Here is a 16,735-nt window from a genome sequence, read left to right as displayed (position 1 = left end):
ATTAGCATGTTCCCTCTCCGATCCCCAAACCAAAATCCAGGATCGAGATGTTCCAACAGAATGATATTTATTTTAAATGAAAGAAAGTGTCAAACAAAACATGACACTACAACTCAGGGCGAACCCAGGCCAACATAATAAACAAAATAAGCCATTTCCCACAGAAAGTGCTAGCTAGCCTGATAGAAATAAACAAACCAAAAGACAGTCTCTAACCCTAACTCCCTAATGTGAAAACAGTCCAAAGAAAATGGCAGTTCACCCCTACAGATTTAATACTATTTACAAAATATACAATTTATAAACAAAACCACGGCACAAAACCTAACAATTCAAAAATGCTAAATAAGGTTTGGAAAGCAAGAACAGCAAACAGGTGCTGATGCCAGAAAGAGCCTCGCTAGCTGTTGGGAACCGTACTTTTAAAACTCCAGCAAGTGTAGGATGGACCAATCAGCTTCCTGTACTGCCCCCCAATCCGGCCAATCAGGCAGGGCACCTATAAGAACAAGAAAATAAAAACAACACATATGGCCAGGACCGTAACATGGTCTACTAGTAATGAAGCACGATGGTTGGCAAACCAATAAAGTAGCAAAACAGCAATGAAAGAACAAAATTTGGTGAAAATATAGAACAATTTCTATGAATAAATAGGCAGTAACACCAGCTTGTGCTGCCCGTAAACCCAAGCAAAAAAGCTTACAGCACCTGGTATTCCCAGGCGGTCTTCCTACCAAGTACTAACCAGGCCCGGCTCTATTTGGCTGCCGAGATCGGACGAGATCGGGCGCTTAGAGAGCGGTGTGGCCGTAAGCTGCGTTTGACATCATCAACAGCTCTTAAAAACGCTGGAGAAGCAGAATGCATGACACTTGCTAAGAAGAAGATAAATGTGGCAAAGTACAAAGTACTATAACTGTACTGGTCTGTTACGCCCCTGTCTAGGGGGTCAGGGTGCAACATACAAAGATAAATTAGCATGTTCCCTCTCCGATCCCCAAACCAAAATCCAGGATCGAGATGTTCCAACAGAATGATGTTTATTTTAAACGAAAGAAAGTGTCAAACAAAACATGACACTACAACTCAGGGCGAACCAAGGCCAACATAATAAACAAAATAAGCCATTTCCCACAGAAAGTGCTAGTCAGCCTGATATAAATAAACAAACCAAAAGACAGTCGCTAACCCTAACTCCCTAATGTGAAAACAAGAGAAAACAATCAAAAGAAAATGGCAGTCCACCCCTACAGATTTAATACTATTTACAAAATATACAATTTATAAACAAAACCACGGCACAAAACCTAACAATTCCAAAATGCTAAATAAGGTTTGGAAAGCAAGAACAGCAAACAGGTGCTGATGCCAGAAAGAGCCTCGCTAGCTGTTGGGAACCGTATTTTTAAAACTCTAGCAAGTGTAGGATGGACCAATCAGCTTCCTGTACTGCCCCCCAATCCGGCCAATCAGGCAGGGCACCTATAAGAACAAGAAAATAAAAACAACACATATGGCCAGGACCGTAACATGGTCTACTAGTAATGAAGCACGATGGTTGGCAAACCAATAAAGTAGCAAAACAGCAATGAAAGAACAAAATTTGATGAAAATATAGAACAATTTCTATGAATAAATAGGCAGTAACACAAGCTTGTGCTGCCCGTAAACCCAAGCAAAAAAGCTTACAGCACCTGGTATTCCCAGGCGGTCTTCCTACCAAGTACTAACCAGGCCCGCTCTATTTGGCTGCCGAGATCGGACGAGATCTGGCGCTTAGAGAGCGGTGTGGCCGTAAGCTGCATTTGACATCATCAACAGCTCTTAAAAACGCTAGAGAAGCAGAATGCATGACACTTGCTAAGAAGAAGATAAATGTGGCAAAGTACAAAGTACTATAACTGTACTGGTCTGTTACGCCCCTGTCTAGGGGGTCAGGGTGAAACATACAAAGATAAATTAGCATGTTCCCTCTCCGATCCCCAAACCAAAATCCAGGATCGAGATGTTCCAACAGAATGATATTTATTTTAAACGAAAGAAAGTGTCAAACAAAACATGACACTACAACTCAGGGCGAACCAAGGCCAACATAATAAACAAAATAAGCCATTTCCCACAGAAAGTGCTAGCTAGCCTGATAGAAATAAACAAACCAAAAGACAGTCTCTAACCCTAACTCCCTAATGTGAAAACAGTCCAAAGAAAATGGCAGTTCACCCCTACAGATTTAATACTATTTACAAAATATACAATTTATAAACAAAACCACGGCACAAAACCTAACAATTTAAAAATGCTAAATAAGGTTTGGAAACCAAGAACAGCAAACAGGTGCTGATGCCAGAAAGAGCCTCGCTAGCTGTTGGGAACAGTACTTTTAAAACTCCAGCAAGTGTAGGATGGACCAATCAGCTTCCTGTACTGCCCCCCAATCCGGCCAATCAGGCAGGGCACCTATAAGAACAAGAAAATAAAAACAACACATATGGCCAGGACCGTAACATGGTCTACTAGTAATGAAGCACGATGGTTGGCAAACCAATAAAGTAGCAAAACAGCAATGAAAGAACAAAATTTGATGAAAATATACAACAATTTCTATGAACAAATAGGCAGTAACACAAGCTTGTGCTGCCCGTAAACCCAAGCAAAAAAGCTTACAGCACCTGGTATTCCCAGGCGGTCTTCCTACCAAGTACTAACCAGGCCCGGCTCTATTTGGCTGCCGAGATCGGACGAGATCGGGCGCTTAGAGAGCGGTGTGGCTGTAAGCTGCATTTGACATAATCAACAGCTCTTAAAAACGCTAGAGAAGCAGAATGCATGACACTTGCTAAGAAGAAGATAAATGTGGCAAAGTACAAAGTACTATAACTGTACTGGTCTGTTACGCCCCTGTTTAGGGGGTCAGGGTGAAACATACAAAGATAAATTAGCATGTTCCCTCTCCGATCCCCAAACCAAAATCCAGGATCGAGATGTTCCAACAGAATATTTATTTTAAACGAAAGAAAGTGTCAAACAAAACATGACACTACAACTCAGGGCGAACCAAGGCCAACATAATAAACAAAATAAGCCATTTCCCACAGAAAGTGCTAGCTAGCCTGATAGAAATAAACAAACCAAAAGACAGTCTCTAACCCTAACTCCCTAATGTGAAAACAGTCCAAAGAAAATGGCAGTTCACCCCTACAGATTTAATACTATTTACAAAATATACAATTTATAAACAAAACCACGGCACAAAACCTAACAATTCAAAAATGCTAAATAAGGTTTGGAAACCAAGAACAGCAAACAGGTGCTGATGCCAGAAAGAGCCTCGCTAGCTGTTGGGAACCGTACTTTTAAAACTCCAGGAAGTGTAGGATGGACCAATCAGCTTCCTGTACTGCCCCCCAATCCGGCCAATCAGGCAGGGCACCTATAAGAACAAGAAAATAAAAACAACACATATGGCCAGGACCGTAACATGGTCTACTAGTAATGAAGCACGATGGTTGGCAAACCAATAAAGTAGCAAAACAGCAATGAAAGAACAAAATTTGGTGAAAATATAGAACAATTTCTATGAATAAATAGGCAGTAACACCAGCTTGTGCTGCCCGTAAACCCAAGCAAAGAAGCTTACAGCACGTGGTATTCCCAGGCGGTCTTCCTACCAAGTACTAACAAGGCCCGGCCCTATTTGGCTGCCGAGATCGGACGGGATCGGGCGCTTAGAGAGCGGTGTGGCCGTAAGCTGCATTTGACATCATCAACAGCTCTTAAAAACGCTGGAGAAGCAGAATGCATGACACTTGCTAAGAAGAAAATAAATGTGGCAAAGTACAAAGTACTATAACTGTACTGGTCTGTTACGCCCCTGTCTAGGGGGTCAGGGTGCAACATACAAAGATAAATTAGCATGTTCCCTCTCCGATCCCCAAACCAAAATCCAGGATCGAGATGTTCCAACAGAATGATATTTATTTTAAATGAAAGAAAGTGTCAAACAAAACATGACACTACAACTCAGGGCGAACCCAGGCCAACATAATAAACAAAATAAGCCATTTCCCACAGAAAGTGCTAGCTAGCCTGATAGAAATAACCAAAACCAAAAGACAGTCTCTAACCCTAACTCCCTAATGTGAAAACAGTCCAAAGAAAATGGCAGTTCACCCCTACAGATTTAATACTATTTACAAAATATACAATTTATAAACAAAACCACGGCACAAAACCTAACAATTCAAAAATGCTAAATAAGGTTTGGAAAGCAAGAACAGCAAACAGGTGCTGATGCCAGAAAGAGCCTCGCTAGCTGTTGGGAACCGTACTTTTAAAACTCCAGCAAGTGTAGGATGGACCAATCAGCTTCCTGTACTGCCCCCCAATCCGGCCAATCAGGCAGGGCACCTATAAGAACAAGAAAATAAAAACAACACATATGGCCAGGACCGTAACATGGTCTACTAGTAATGAAGCACGATGGTTGGCAAACCAATAAAGTAGCAAAACAGCAATGAAAGAACAAAATTTGATGAAAATATAGAACAATTTCTATGAATAAATAGGCAGTAACACAAGCTTGTGCTGCCCGTAAACCCAAGCAAAAAAGCTTACAGCACCTGGTATTCCCAGGCGGTCTTCCTACCAAGTACTAACCAGGCCCAGCTCTATTTGGCTGCCGAGATCGGACGAGATCGGGCGCTTAGAGAGCGGTGTGGCCGTAAGCTGCATTTGACATCATCAACAGCTCTTAAAAACGCTAGAGAAGCAGAATGCATGACACTTGCTAAGAAGAAGATAAATGTGGCAAAGTACAAAGTACTATAACTGTACTGGTCTGTTACGCCCCTGTCTAGGGGGTCAGGGTGAAACATACAAAGATAAATTAGCATGTTCCCTCTCCGATCCCCAAACCAAAATCCAGGATCGAGATGTTCCAACAGAATGATATTTATTTTAAACGAAAGAAAGTGTCAAACAAAACATGACACTACAACTCAGGGCGAACCAAGGCCAACATAATAAACAAAATAAGCCATTTCCCACAGAAAGTGCTAGCTAGCCTGATAGAAATAAACAAACCAAAAGACAGTCTCTAACCCTAACTCCCTAATGTGAAAACAGTCCAAAGAAAATGGCAGTTCACCCCTACAGATTTAATACTATTTACAAAATATACAATTTATAAACAAAACCACGGCACAAAACCTAACAATTCAAAAATGCTAAATAAGGTTTGGAAACCAAGAACAGCAAACAGGTGCTGATGCCAGAAAGAGCCTCGCTAGCTGTTGGGAACCGTACTTTTAAAACTCCAGGAAGTGTAGGATGGACCAATCAGCTTCCTGTACTGCCCCCCAATCCGGCCAATCAGGCAGGGCACCTATAAGAACAAGAAAATAAAAACAACACATATGGCCAGGACCGTAACATGGTCTACTAGTAATGAAGCACGATGGTTGGCAAACCAATAAAGTAGCAAAACAGCAATGAAAGAACAAAATTTGGTGAAAATATAGAACAATTTCTATGAATAAATAGGCAGTAACACCAGCTTGTGCTGCCCGTAAACCCAAGCAAAGAAGCTTACAGCACGTGGTATTCCCAGGCGGTCTTCCTACCAAGTACTAACAAGGCCCGGCCCTATTTGGCTGCCGGGATCGGACGGGATCGGGCGCTTAGAGAGCGGTGTGGCCGTAAGCTGCGTTTGACATCATCAACAGCTCTTAAAAACGCTGGAGAAGCAGAATGCATGACACTTGCTAAGAAGAAGATAAATGTGGCAAAGTACAAAGTACTATAACTGTACTGGTCTGTTACGCCCCTGTCTAGGGGGTCAGGGTGTAACATACAAAGATAAATTAGCATGTTCCCTCTCCGATCCCCAAACCAAAATCCAGGATCGAGATGTTCCAACAGAATGATATTTATTTTAAACGAAAGAAAGTGTCAAACAAAACATGACACTACAACTCAGGGCGAACCAAGGCCAACATAATAAACAAAATAAGCCATTTCCCACAGAAAGTGCTAGCTAGCCTGATAGAAATAAACAAACCAAAAGACAGTCGCTAACCCTAACTCCCTAATGTGAAAACAAGAGAAAACAATCAAAAGAAAATGGCAGTCCACCCCTACAGATTTAATACTATTTACAAAATATACAATTTATAAACAAAACCACGGCACAAAACCTAACAATTCAAAAATGCTAAATAAGGTTTGGAAAGCAAGAACAGCAAACAGGTGCTGATGCCAGAAAGAGCCTCGCTAGCTGTTGGGAACCGTACTTTTAAAACTCCAGGAAGTGTAGGATGGACCAATCAGCTTCCTGTACTTCCCCCAAATCCGGCCAATCAGGCAGGGCACCTATAAGAACAACAAAATAAAAACAACACATATGGCCAGGACCATAACATGGTCTACTAGTAATGAAGCACGATGGTTGACAAACCAATAAAGTAGCAAAACAGCAATGAAAGAACAAAATTTGATGAAAATATAGAACAATTTCTATGAATAAATAGGCAGTAACACCAGCTTGTGCTGCCCGTAAACCCAAGCAAAAAAGCTTACAGCACCTGGTATTCCCAGGCGGTCTTCCTACCAAGTACTAACCAGGCCCGGCTCTATTTGGCTGCCGAGATCGGACGAGATCGGGTGCTTAGAGAGCGGTTTGGCCGTAAGCTGCATTTGACATCATCAACAGCTCTTAAAAACGCTGGAGAAGCAGAATGCATGACACTTGCTAAGAAGAAGATAAATGTGGCAAAGTACAAAGTACTATAACTGTACTGGTCTGTTACGCCCCTGTCTAGGGGATCAGGGTGCAACATACAAAGATAAATTAGCATGTTCCCTCTCCGATCCCCAAACCAAAATCCAGGATCGAGATGTTCCAAGAGAATGATATTTATTTTAAACGAAAGAAAGTGTCAAACAAAACATGACACTACAACTCAGGGCGAACCAAGGCCAACATAATAAACAAAATAAGCCATTTCCCACAGAAAGTGCTAGCTAGCCTGATAGAAATAAACAAACCAAAAGACAGTCGCTAACCCTAACTCCCTAATGTGAAAACAGTCCAAAGAAAATGGCAGTTCACCCTTACAGATTTAATACTATTTACAAAATATACAATTTATAAACAAAACCACGGCACAAAACCTAACAATTTAAAAATGCTAAATAAGGTTTGGAAACCAAGAACAGCAAACAGGTGCTGATGCCAGAAAGAGCCTCGCTAGCTGTTGGGAACCGTACTTTTAAAACTCCAGCAAGTGTAGGATGGACCAATCAGCTTCCTGTACTGCCCCCCAATCCGGCCAATCAGGCAGGGCACCTATAAGAACAAGAAAATAAAAACAACACATATGGCCAGGACCGTAACATGGTCTACTAGTAATGAAGCACGATGGTTGGCAAACCAATAAAGTAGCAAAACAGCAATGAAAGAACAAAATTTGATGAAAATATAGAACAATTTCTATGAATAAATAGGCAGTAACACAAGCTTGTGCTGCCCGTAAACCCAAGCAAAAAAGCTTACAGCACCTGGTATTCCCAGGCGGTCTTCCTACCAAGTACTAACCAGGCCCGGCTCTATTTGGCTGCCGAGATCGGACGAGATCGGGCGCTTAGAGAGCGGTGTGGCCGTAAGCTGCATTTGACATCATCAACAGCTCTTAAAAACGCTAGAGAAGCAGAATGCATGACACTTGCTAAGAAGAAGATAAATGTGGCAAAGTACAAAGTACTATAACTGTACTGGTCTGTTACGCCCCTGTTTAGGGGGTCAGGGTGAAACATACAAAGATAAATTAGCATGTTCCCTCTCCGATCCCCAAACCAAAATCCAGGATCGAGATGTTCCAACAGAATGATATTTATTTTAAACGAAAGAAAGTGTCAAACAAAACATGACACTATAACTCAGGGCGAACCAAGGCCAACATAATAAACAAAATAAGCCATTTCCCACAGAAAGTGCTAGCTAGCCTGATAGAAATAAACAAACCAAAAGACAGTCTCTAACCCTAACTCCCTAATGTGAAAACAGTCCAAAGAAAATGGCAGTTCACCCCTACAGATTTAATACTATTTACAAAATATACAATTTATAAACAAAACCACGGCACAAAACCTAACAATTCAAAAATGCTAAATAAGGTTTGGAAACCAAGAACAGCAAACAGGTGCTGATGCCAGAAAGAGCCTCGCTAGCTGTTGGGAACCGTACTTTTAAAACTCCAGCAAGTGTAGGATGGACCAATCAGCTTCCTGTACTGCCCCCCAATCCGGCCAATCAGGCAGGGCACCTATAAGAACAAGAAAATAAAAACAACACATATGGCCAGGACCGTAACATGGTCTACTAGTAATGAAGCACGATGGTTGGCAAACCAATAAAGTAGCAAAACAGCAATGAAAGAACAAAATTTGGTGAAAATATAGAACAATTTCTATGAATAAATAGGCAGTAACACCAGCTTGTGCTGCCCGTAAACCCAAGCAAAGAAGCTTACAGCATGTGGTATTCCCAGGCGGTCTTCCTACCAAGTACTAACAAGGCCCGGCCCTATTTGGCTGCCGAGATCGGACGGGATCGGGCGCTTAGAGAGGGGTGTGGCCGTAAGCTGCATTTGACATCATCAACAGCTCTTAAAAACGCTGGAGAAGCAGAATGCATGACACTTGCTAAGAAGAAGATAAATGTGGCAAAGTACAAAGTACTATAACTGTACTGGTCTGTTACGCCCCTGTCTAGGGGGTCAGGGTGCAACATACAAAGATAAATTAGCATGTTCCCTCTCCGATCCCCAAACCAAAATCCAGGATCGAGATGTTCCAACAGAATGATATTTATTTTAAACGAAAGAAAGTGTCAAACAAAACATGACACTACAACTCAGGGCGAACCAAGGCCAACATAATAAACAAAATAAGCCATTTCCCACAGAAAGTGCTAGTCAGCCTGATAGAAATAAACAAACCAAAAGACAGTCGCTAACCCTAACTCCCTAATGTGAAAACAAGAGAAAACAATCAAAAGAAAATGGCAGTCCACCCCTACAGATTTAATACTATTTACAAAATATACAATTTATAAACAAAACCACGGCACAAAACCTAACAATTCAAAAATGCTAAATAAGGTTTGGAAAGCAAGAACAGCAAACAGGTGCTGATGCCAGAAAGAGCCTCGCTAGCTGTTGGGAACCGTACTTTTAAAACTCCAGGAAGTGTAGGATGGACCAATCAGCTTCCTGTACTGCCCCCCAATCCGGCCAATCAGGCAGGGCACCTATAAGAACAAGAAAATAAAAACAACACATATGGCCAGGACCGTAACATGGTCTACTAGTAATGAAGCACGATGGTTGGCAAACCAATAAAGTAGCAAAACAGCAATGAAAGAACAAAATTTGGTGAAAATATAGAACAATTTCTATGAATAAATAGGCAGTAACACCAGCTTGTGCTGCCCGTAAACCCAAGCAAAAAAGCTTACAGCACCTGGTATTCCCAGGCGGTCTTCCTACCAAGTACTAACCAGGCCCGGCTCTATTTGGCTGCCGAGATCGGACGAGATCGGGCGCTTAGAGAGCGGTGTGGCCGTAAGCTGCATTTGACATCATCAACAGCTCCTAAAAACGCTGGAGAAGCAGAATGCATGACACTTGCTAAGAAGAAGATAAATGTGGCAAAGTACAAAGTACTATAACTGTACTGGTCTGTTACGCCCCTGTCTAGGGGGTCAGGGTGCAACATACAAAGATAAATTAGCATGTTCCCTCTCCGATCCCCAAACCAAAATCCAGGATCGAGATGTTCCAACAGAATGATATTTATTTTAAACGAAAGAAAGTGTCAAACAAAACATGACACTATAACTCAGGGCGAACCAAGGCCAACATAATAAACAAAATAAGCCATTTCCCACAGAAAGTGCTAGCTAGCCTGATAGAAATAAACAAACCAAAAGACAGTCGCTAACCCTAACTCCCTAATGTGAAAACAGTCCAAAGAAAATGGCAGCTCACCCCTACAGATTTAATACTATTTACAAAATATACAATTTATAAACAAAACCACGGCACAAAACCTAACAATTCAAAAATGCTAAATAAGGTTTGGAAACCAAGAACAGCAAACAGGTGCTGATGCCAGAAAGAGCCTCGCTAGCTGTTGGGAACCGTACTTTTAAAACTCCAGGAAGTGTAGGATGGACCAATCAGCTTCCTGTACTGCCCCCCAATCCGGCCAATCAGGCAGGGCACCTATAAGAACAAGAAAATAAAAACAACACATATGGACAGGACCGTAACATGGTCTACTAGTAATGAAGCACGATGGTTGACAAACCAATAAAGTAGCAAAACAGCAATGAAAGAACAAAATTTGATGAAAATATAGAACAATTTCTATGAATAAATAGGCAGTAACACCAGCTTGTGCTGCCCGTAAACCCAAGCAAAAAAGCTTACAGCACCTGGTATTCCCAGGCGGTCTTCCTACCAAGTACTAACCAGGCCCGGCTCTATTTGGCTGCCGAGATCGGACGAGATCGGGCGCTTAGAGAGCGGTGTGGCCGTAAGCTGCATTTGACATCATCAACAGCTCTTAAAAACGCTGGAGAAGCAGAATGCATGACACTTGCTAAGAAGAAGATAAATGTGGCAAAGTACAAAGTACTATAACTGTACTGGTCTGTTACGCCCCTGTCTAGGGGGTCAGGGTGCAACATACAAAGATAAATTAGGATGTTCCCTCTCCGGTCTCCAAACCATAATCCAGGATCGAGATGTTCCAACAGAATGATATTTATTTTAAACGAAAGAAAGTGTCAAACAAAACATGACACTACAACTCAGGGCGAACCAAGGCCAACATAATAAACAAAATAAGCCATTTCCCACAGAAAGTGCTAGCTAGCCTGATAGAAATAAACAAACCAAAAGACAGTCTCTAACCCTAACTCCCTAATGTGAAAACAGTCCAAAGAAAATGGCAGTTCACCTCTACAGATTTAATACTATTTACAAAATATACAATTTATAAACAAAACCACGGCACAAAACCTAACAATTCAAAAATGCTAAATAAGGTTTGGAAACCAAGAACAGCAAACAGGTGCTGATGCCAGAAAGAGCCTCGCTAGCTGTTGGGAACCGTACTTTTAAAACTCCAGGAAGTGTAGGATGGACCAATCAGCTTCCTGTACTGCCCCCCAATCCGGCCAATCAGGCAGGGCACCTATAACAACAAGAAAATAAAAACAACACATATGGCCAGGACCGTAACATGGTCTACTAGTAATGAAGCACGATGGTTGGCAAACCAATAAAGTAGCAAAACAGCAATGAAAGAACAAAATTTGGTGAAAATATAGAACAATTTCTATGAATAAATAGGCAGTAACACCAGCTTGTGCTCCCCGTAAACCCAAGCAAAGAAGCTTACAGCACGTGGTATTCCCAGGCGGTCTTCCTACCAAGTACTAACAAGGCCCGGCCCTATTTGGCTGCCGAGATCGGACGGGATCGGGCGCTTAGACAGCGGTGTGGCCGTAAGCTGCATTTGACATCATCAACAGCTCTTAAAAACGCTGGAGAAGCAGAATGCATGACACTTGCTAAGAAGAAGATAAATGTGGCAAAGTACAAAGTACTATAACTGTACTGGTCTGTTACGCCCCTGTCTAGGGGGTCAGGGTGCAACATACAAAGATAAATTAGCATGTTCCCTCTCCGATCCCCAAACCAAAATCCAGGATCGAGATGTTCCAACAGAATGATATTTATTTTAAATGAAAGAAAGTGTCAAACAAAACATGACACTACAACTCAGGGCGAACCAAGGCCAACATAATAAACAAAATAAGCCATTTCCCACAGAAAGTGCTAGCTAGCCTGATAGAAATAAACAAACCAAAAGACAGTCTCTAACCCTAACTCCCTAATGTGAAAACAGTCCAAAGAAAATGGCAGTTCACCCCTACAGATTTAATACTATTTACAAAATATACAATTTATAAACAAAACCACGGCACAAAACCTAACAATTCAAAAATGCTAAATAAGGTTTGGAAACCAAGAACAGCAAACAGGTGCTGATGCCAGAAAGAGCCTCGCTAGCTGTTGGGAACCGTACTTTTAAAACTCCAGGAAGTGTAGGATGGACCAATCAGCTTCCTGTACTGCCCCCCAATCCGGCCAATCAGGCAGGGCACCTATAAGAACAAGAAAATAAAAACAACACATATGGCCAGGACCGTAACATGGTCTACTAGTAATGAAGCACGATGGTTGGCAAACCAATAAAGTAGCAAAACAGCAATGAAAGAACAAAATTTGGTGAAAATATAGAACAATTTCTATGAATAAATAGGCAGTAACACCAGCTTGTGCTGCCCATAAACCCAAGCAAAGAAGCTTACAGCACGTGGTATTCCCAGGCGGTCTTCCTACCAAGTACTAACAAGGCCCGGCCCTATTTGGCTGCCGGGATCGGACGGGATCGGGCGCTTAGAGAGCGGTGTGGCCGTAAGCTGCGTTTGACATCATCAACAGCTCTTAAAAACGCTGGAGAAGCAGAATGCATGACACTTGCTAAGAAGAAGATAAATGTGGCAAAGTACAAAGTACTATAACTGTACTGGTCTGTTACGCCCCTGTCTAGGGGGTCAGGGTGCAACATACAAAGATAAATTAGCATGTTCCCTCTCCGATCCCCAAACCAAAATCCAGGATCGAGATGTTCCAACAGAATGATGTTTATTTTAAACGAAAGAAAGTGTCAAACAAAACATGACACTACAACTCAGGGCGAACCAAGGCCAACATAATAAACAAAACAAGCCATTTCCCACAGAAAGTGCTAGTCAGCCTGATATAAATAAACAAACCAAAAGACAGTCGCTAACCCTAACTCCCTAATGTGAAAACAAGAGAAAACAATCAAAAGAAAATGGCAGTCCACCCCTACAGATTTAATACTATTTACAAAATATACAATTTATAAACAAAACCACGGCACAAAACCTAACAATTCAAAAATGCTAAATAAGGTTTGGAAAACAAGAACAGCAAACAGGTGCTGATGCCAGAAAGAGCCTCGCTAGCTGTTGGGAACCGTACTTTTAAAACTCCAGCAAGTGTAGGATGGACCAATCAGCTTCCTGTACTGCCCCCCAATCCGGCCAATCAGGCAGGGCACCTATAAGAACAAGAAAATAAAAACAACACATATGGCCAGGACCGTAACATGGTCTACTAGTAATGAAGCACGATGGTTGGCAAACCAATAAAGTAGCAAAACAGCAATGAAAGAACAAAATTTGATGAAAATATAGAACAATTTCTATGAATAAATAGGCAGTAACACAAGCTTGTGCTGCCCGTAAACCCAAGCAAAAAAGCTTACAGCACCTGGTATTCCCAGGCGGTCTTCCTACCAAGTACTAACCAGGCCCGGCTCTATTTGGCTGCCGAGATCGGACGAGATCGGGCGCTTAGAGAGCGGTGTGGCCGTAAGCTGCATTTGACATCATCAACAGCTCTTAAAAACGCTAGAGAAGCAGAATGCATGACACTTGCTAAGAAGAAGATAAATGTGGCAAAGTACAAAGTACTATAACTGTACTGGTCTGTTACGCCCCTGTCTAGGGGGTCAGGGTGAAACATACAAAGATAAATTAGCATGTTCCCTCTCCGATCCCCAAACCAAAATCCAGGATCGAGATGTTCCAACAGAATGATATTTATTTTAAACGAAAGAAAGTGTCAAACAAAACATGACACTACAACTCAGGGCGAACCAAGGCCAACATAATAAACAAAATAAGCCATTTCCCACAGAAAGTGCTAGCTAGCCTGATAGAAATAAACAAACCAAAAGACAGTCTCTAACCCTAACTCCCTAATGTGAAAACAGTCCAAAGAAAATGGCAGTTCACCCCTACAGATTTAATACTATTTACAAAATATACAATTTATAAACAAAACCACGGCACAAAACCTAACAATTCAAAAATGCTAAATAAGGTTTGGAAAGCAAGAACAGCAAACAGGTGCTGATGCCAGAAAGAGCCTCGCTAGCTGTTGGGAACCGTACTTTTAAAACTCCAGCAAGTGTAGGATGGACCAATCAGCTTCCTGTACTGCCCCCCAATCCGGCCAATCAGGCAGGGCACCTATAAGAACAAGAAAATAAAAACAACACATATGGCCAGGACCGTAACATGGTCTACTAGTAATGAAGCACGATGGTTGGCAAACCAATAAAGTAGCAAAACAGCAATGAAAGAACAAAATTTGATGAAAATATAGAACAATTTCTATGAATAAATAGGCAGTAACACAAGCTTGTGCTGCCCGTAAACCCAAGCAAAAAAGCTTACAGCACCTGGTATTCCCAGGCGGTCTTCCTACCAAGTACTAACCAGGCCCGGCTCTATTTGGCTGCCGAGATCGGACGAGATCGGGCGCTTAGAGAGCGGTGTGGCCGTAAGCTGCATTTGACATCATCAACAGCTCTTAAAAACGCTAGAGAAGCAGAATGCATGACACTTGCTAAGAAGAAGATAAATGTGGCAAAGTACAAAGTACTATAACTGTACTGGTCTGTTACGCCCCTGTCTAGGGGGTCAGGGTGAAACATACAAAGATAAATTAGCATGTTCCCTCTCCGATCCCCAAACCAAAATCCAGGATCGAGATGTTCCAACAGAATGATATTTATTTTAAATGAAAGAAAGTGTCAAACAAAACATGACACTACAACTCAGGGCGAACCAAGGCCAACATAATAAACAAAATAAGCCATTTCCCACAGAAAGTGCTAGCTAGCCTGATAGAAATAAACAAACCAAAAGACAGTCTCTAACCCTAACTCCCTAATGTGAAAACAGTCCAAAGAAAATGGCAGTTCACCCCTAAAGATTTAATACTATATACAAAATATACAATTTATAAACAAAACCACGGCACAAAACCTAACAATTCAAAAATGCTAAATAAGGTTTGGAAACCAAGAACAGCAAACAGGTGCTGATGCCAGAAAGAGCCTCGCTAGGTGTTGGGAACCGTACTTTTAAAACTACAGGAAGTGTAGGATGGACCAATCAGCTTCCTGTACTGCCCCCCAATCCGGCCAATCAGGCAGGGCACCTATAAGAACAAGAAAATAAAAACAACACATATGGCCAGGACCGTAACATGGTCTACTAGTAATGAAGCACGATGGTTGGCAAACCAATAAAGTAGCAAAACAGCAATGAAAGAACAAAATTTGATGAAAATATAGAACAATTTCTATGAATAAATAGGCAGTAACACAAGCTTGTGCTGCCCGTAAACCCAAGCAAAAAAGCTTACAGCACCTGGTATTCCCAGGCGGTCTTCCTACCAAGTACTAACCAGGCCCGGCCCTATTTGGCTGCCGAGATCGGACGAGATCGGGCGCTTAGAGAGCGGTGTGGCCGTAAGCTGCATTTGACATCATCAACAGCTCTTAAAAACGCTAGAGAAGCAGAATGCATGACACTTGCTAAGAAGAAGATAAATGTGGCAAAGTACAAAGTACTATAACTGTACTGGTCTGTTACGCCCCTGTCTAGGGGGTCAGGGTGAAACATACAAAGATAAATTAGCATGTTCCCTCTCCGATCCCCAAACCAAAATCCAGGATCGAGATGTTCCAACAGAATGATATTTATTTTAAACGAAAGAAAGTGTCAAACAAAACATGACACTACAACTCAGGGCGAACCAAGGCCAACATAATAAACAAAATAAGCCATTTCCCACAGAAAGTGCTAGCTAGCCTGATAGAAATAAACAAACCAAAAGACAGTCTCTAACCCTAACTCCCTAATGTGAAAACAGTCCAAAGAAAATGGCAGTTCACCCCTACAGATTTAATACTATTTACAAAATATACAATTTATAAACAAAACCACGGCACAAAACCTAACAATTCAAAAATGCTAAATAAGGTTTGGAAAGCAAGAACAGCAAACAGGTGCTGATGCCAGAAAGAGCCTCGCTAGCTGTTGGGAACCGTACTTTTAAAACTCCAGCAAGTGTAGGATGGACCAATCAGCTTCCTGTACTGCCCCCCAATCCGGCCAATCAGGCAGGGCACCTATAAGAACAAGAAAATAAAAACAACACATATGGCCAGGACCGTAACATGGTCTACTAGTAATGAAGCACGATGGTTGGCAAACCAATAAAGTAGCAAAACAGCAATGAAAGAACAAAATTTGATGAAAATATAGAACAATTTCTATGAATAAATAGGCAGTAACACAAGCTTGTGCTGCCCGTAAACCCAAGCAAAAAAGCTTACAGCACCTGGTATTCCCAGGCGGTCTTCCTACCAAGTACTAACCAGGCCCGGCTCTATTTGGCTGCCGAGATCGGACGAGATCGGGCGCTTAGAGAGCGGTGTGGCTGTAAGCTGCATTTGACATCATCAACAGCTCTTAAAAACGCTAGAGAAGCAGAATGCATGACACTTGCTAAGAAGAAGATAAATGTGGCAAAGTACAAAGTACTATAACTGTACTGGTCTGTTACGCCCCTGTTTAGGGGGTCAGGGTGAAACATACAAAGATAAATTAGCATGTTCCCTCTCCGATCCCCAAACCAAAATCCAGGATCGAGATGTTCCAACAGAATGATATTTATTTTAAACGAAAGAAAGTGTCAAACAAAACATGACA

The 16,735-nt window shown here is 41.8% G+C and overlaps 1 non-coding gene and 16 pseudogenes across 1 annotated transcript; all 17 read right to left on the bottom strand.

Annotated features, from left to right (window-relative positions):
• Positions 1-699: 699 nt before the first annotated feature.
• Positions 700-818, bottom strand: LOC137120067 (5S ribosomal RNA; annotated as a pseudogene).
• Positions 819-1,685: 867 nt separating this feature from the next.
• On the bottom strand, positions 1,686-1,803 carry LOC137120021 (5S ribosomal RNA; annotated as a pseudogene).
• An 857-nt stretch (positions 1,804-2,660) lies between these two features.
• Positions 2,661-2,779, bottom strand: LOC137119953 (5S ribosomal RNA; annotated as a pseudogene).
• An 854-nt stretch (positions 2,780-3,633) lies between these two features.
• On the bottom strand, positions 3,634-3,752 carry LOC137120008 (5S ribosomal RNA; annotated as a pseudogene).
• An 858-nt stretch (positions 3,753-4,610) lies between these two features.
• Positions 4,611-4,729, bottom strand: LOC137120068 (5S ribosomal RNA; annotated as a pseudogene).
• An 857-nt stretch (positions 4,730-5,586) lies between these two features.
• Positions 5,587-5,705, bottom strand: LOC137120032 (5S ribosomal RNA; annotated as a pseudogene).
• An 867-nt stretch (positions 5,706-6,572) lies between these two features.
• On the bottom strand, positions 6,573-6,691 carry LOC137120037 (5S ribosomal RNA). The gene has a single exon (XR_010913718.1). It is a non-coding gene; the product is annotated as a 5S ribosomal RNA (ribosomal RNA).
• An 857-nt stretch (positions 6,692-7,548) lies between these two features.
• Positions 7,549-7,667, bottom strand: LOC137120066 (5S ribosomal RNA; annotated as a pseudogene).
• Positions 7,668-8,524: 857 nt separating this feature from the next.
• LOC137120036 (5S ribosomal RNA) lies at positions 8,525-8,643 on the bottom strand (annotated as a pseudogene).
• An 867-nt stretch (positions 8,644-9,510) lies between these two features.
• On the bottom strand, positions 9,511-9,629 carry LOC137120065 (5S ribosomal RNA; annotated as a pseudogene).
• Positions 9,630-10,486: 857 nt separating this feature from the next.
• LOC137120064 (5S ribosomal RNA) lies at positions 10,487-10,605 on the bottom strand (annotated as a pseudogene).
• An 857-nt stretch (positions 10,606-11,462) lies between these two features.
• Positions 11,463-11,581, bottom strand: LOC137120028 (5S ribosomal RNA; annotated as a pseudogene).
• An 857-nt stretch (positions 11,582-12,438) lies between these two features.
• Positions 12,439-12,557, bottom strand: LOC137120030 (5S ribosomal RNA; annotated as a pseudogene).
• Positions 12,558-13,424: 867 nt separating this feature from the next.
• On the bottom strand, positions 13,425-13,543 carry LOC137120063 (5S ribosomal RNA; annotated as a pseudogene).
• An 857-nt stretch (positions 13,544-14,400) lies between these two features.
• Positions 14,401-14,519, bottom strand: LOC137120062 (5S ribosomal RNA; annotated as a pseudogene).
• An 857-nt stretch (positions 14,520-15,376) lies between these two features.
• On the bottom strand, positions 15,377-15,495 carry LOC137119958 (5S ribosomal RNA; annotated as a pseudogene).
• Positions 15,496-16,352: 857 nt separating this feature from the next.
• LOC137119952 (5S ribosomal RNA) lies at positions 16,353-16,471 on the bottom strand (annotated as a pseudogene).
• Between the last annotated feature and the right edge of the window lie 264 nt (positions 16,472-16,735).

The sequence above is a fragment of the Channa argus genome, unplaced genomic scaffold (assembly GCF_033026475.1).
Source record: "Channa argus isolate prfri unplaced genomic scaffold, Channa argus male v1.0 Contig065, whole genome shotgun sequence".
Classification (NCBI taxonomy): Eukaryota; Metazoa; Chordata; class Actinopteri; order Anabantiformes; family Channidae; genus Channa; species Channa argus.
This window is presented reverse-complemented; position numbering and strand designations above follow the sequence as displayed.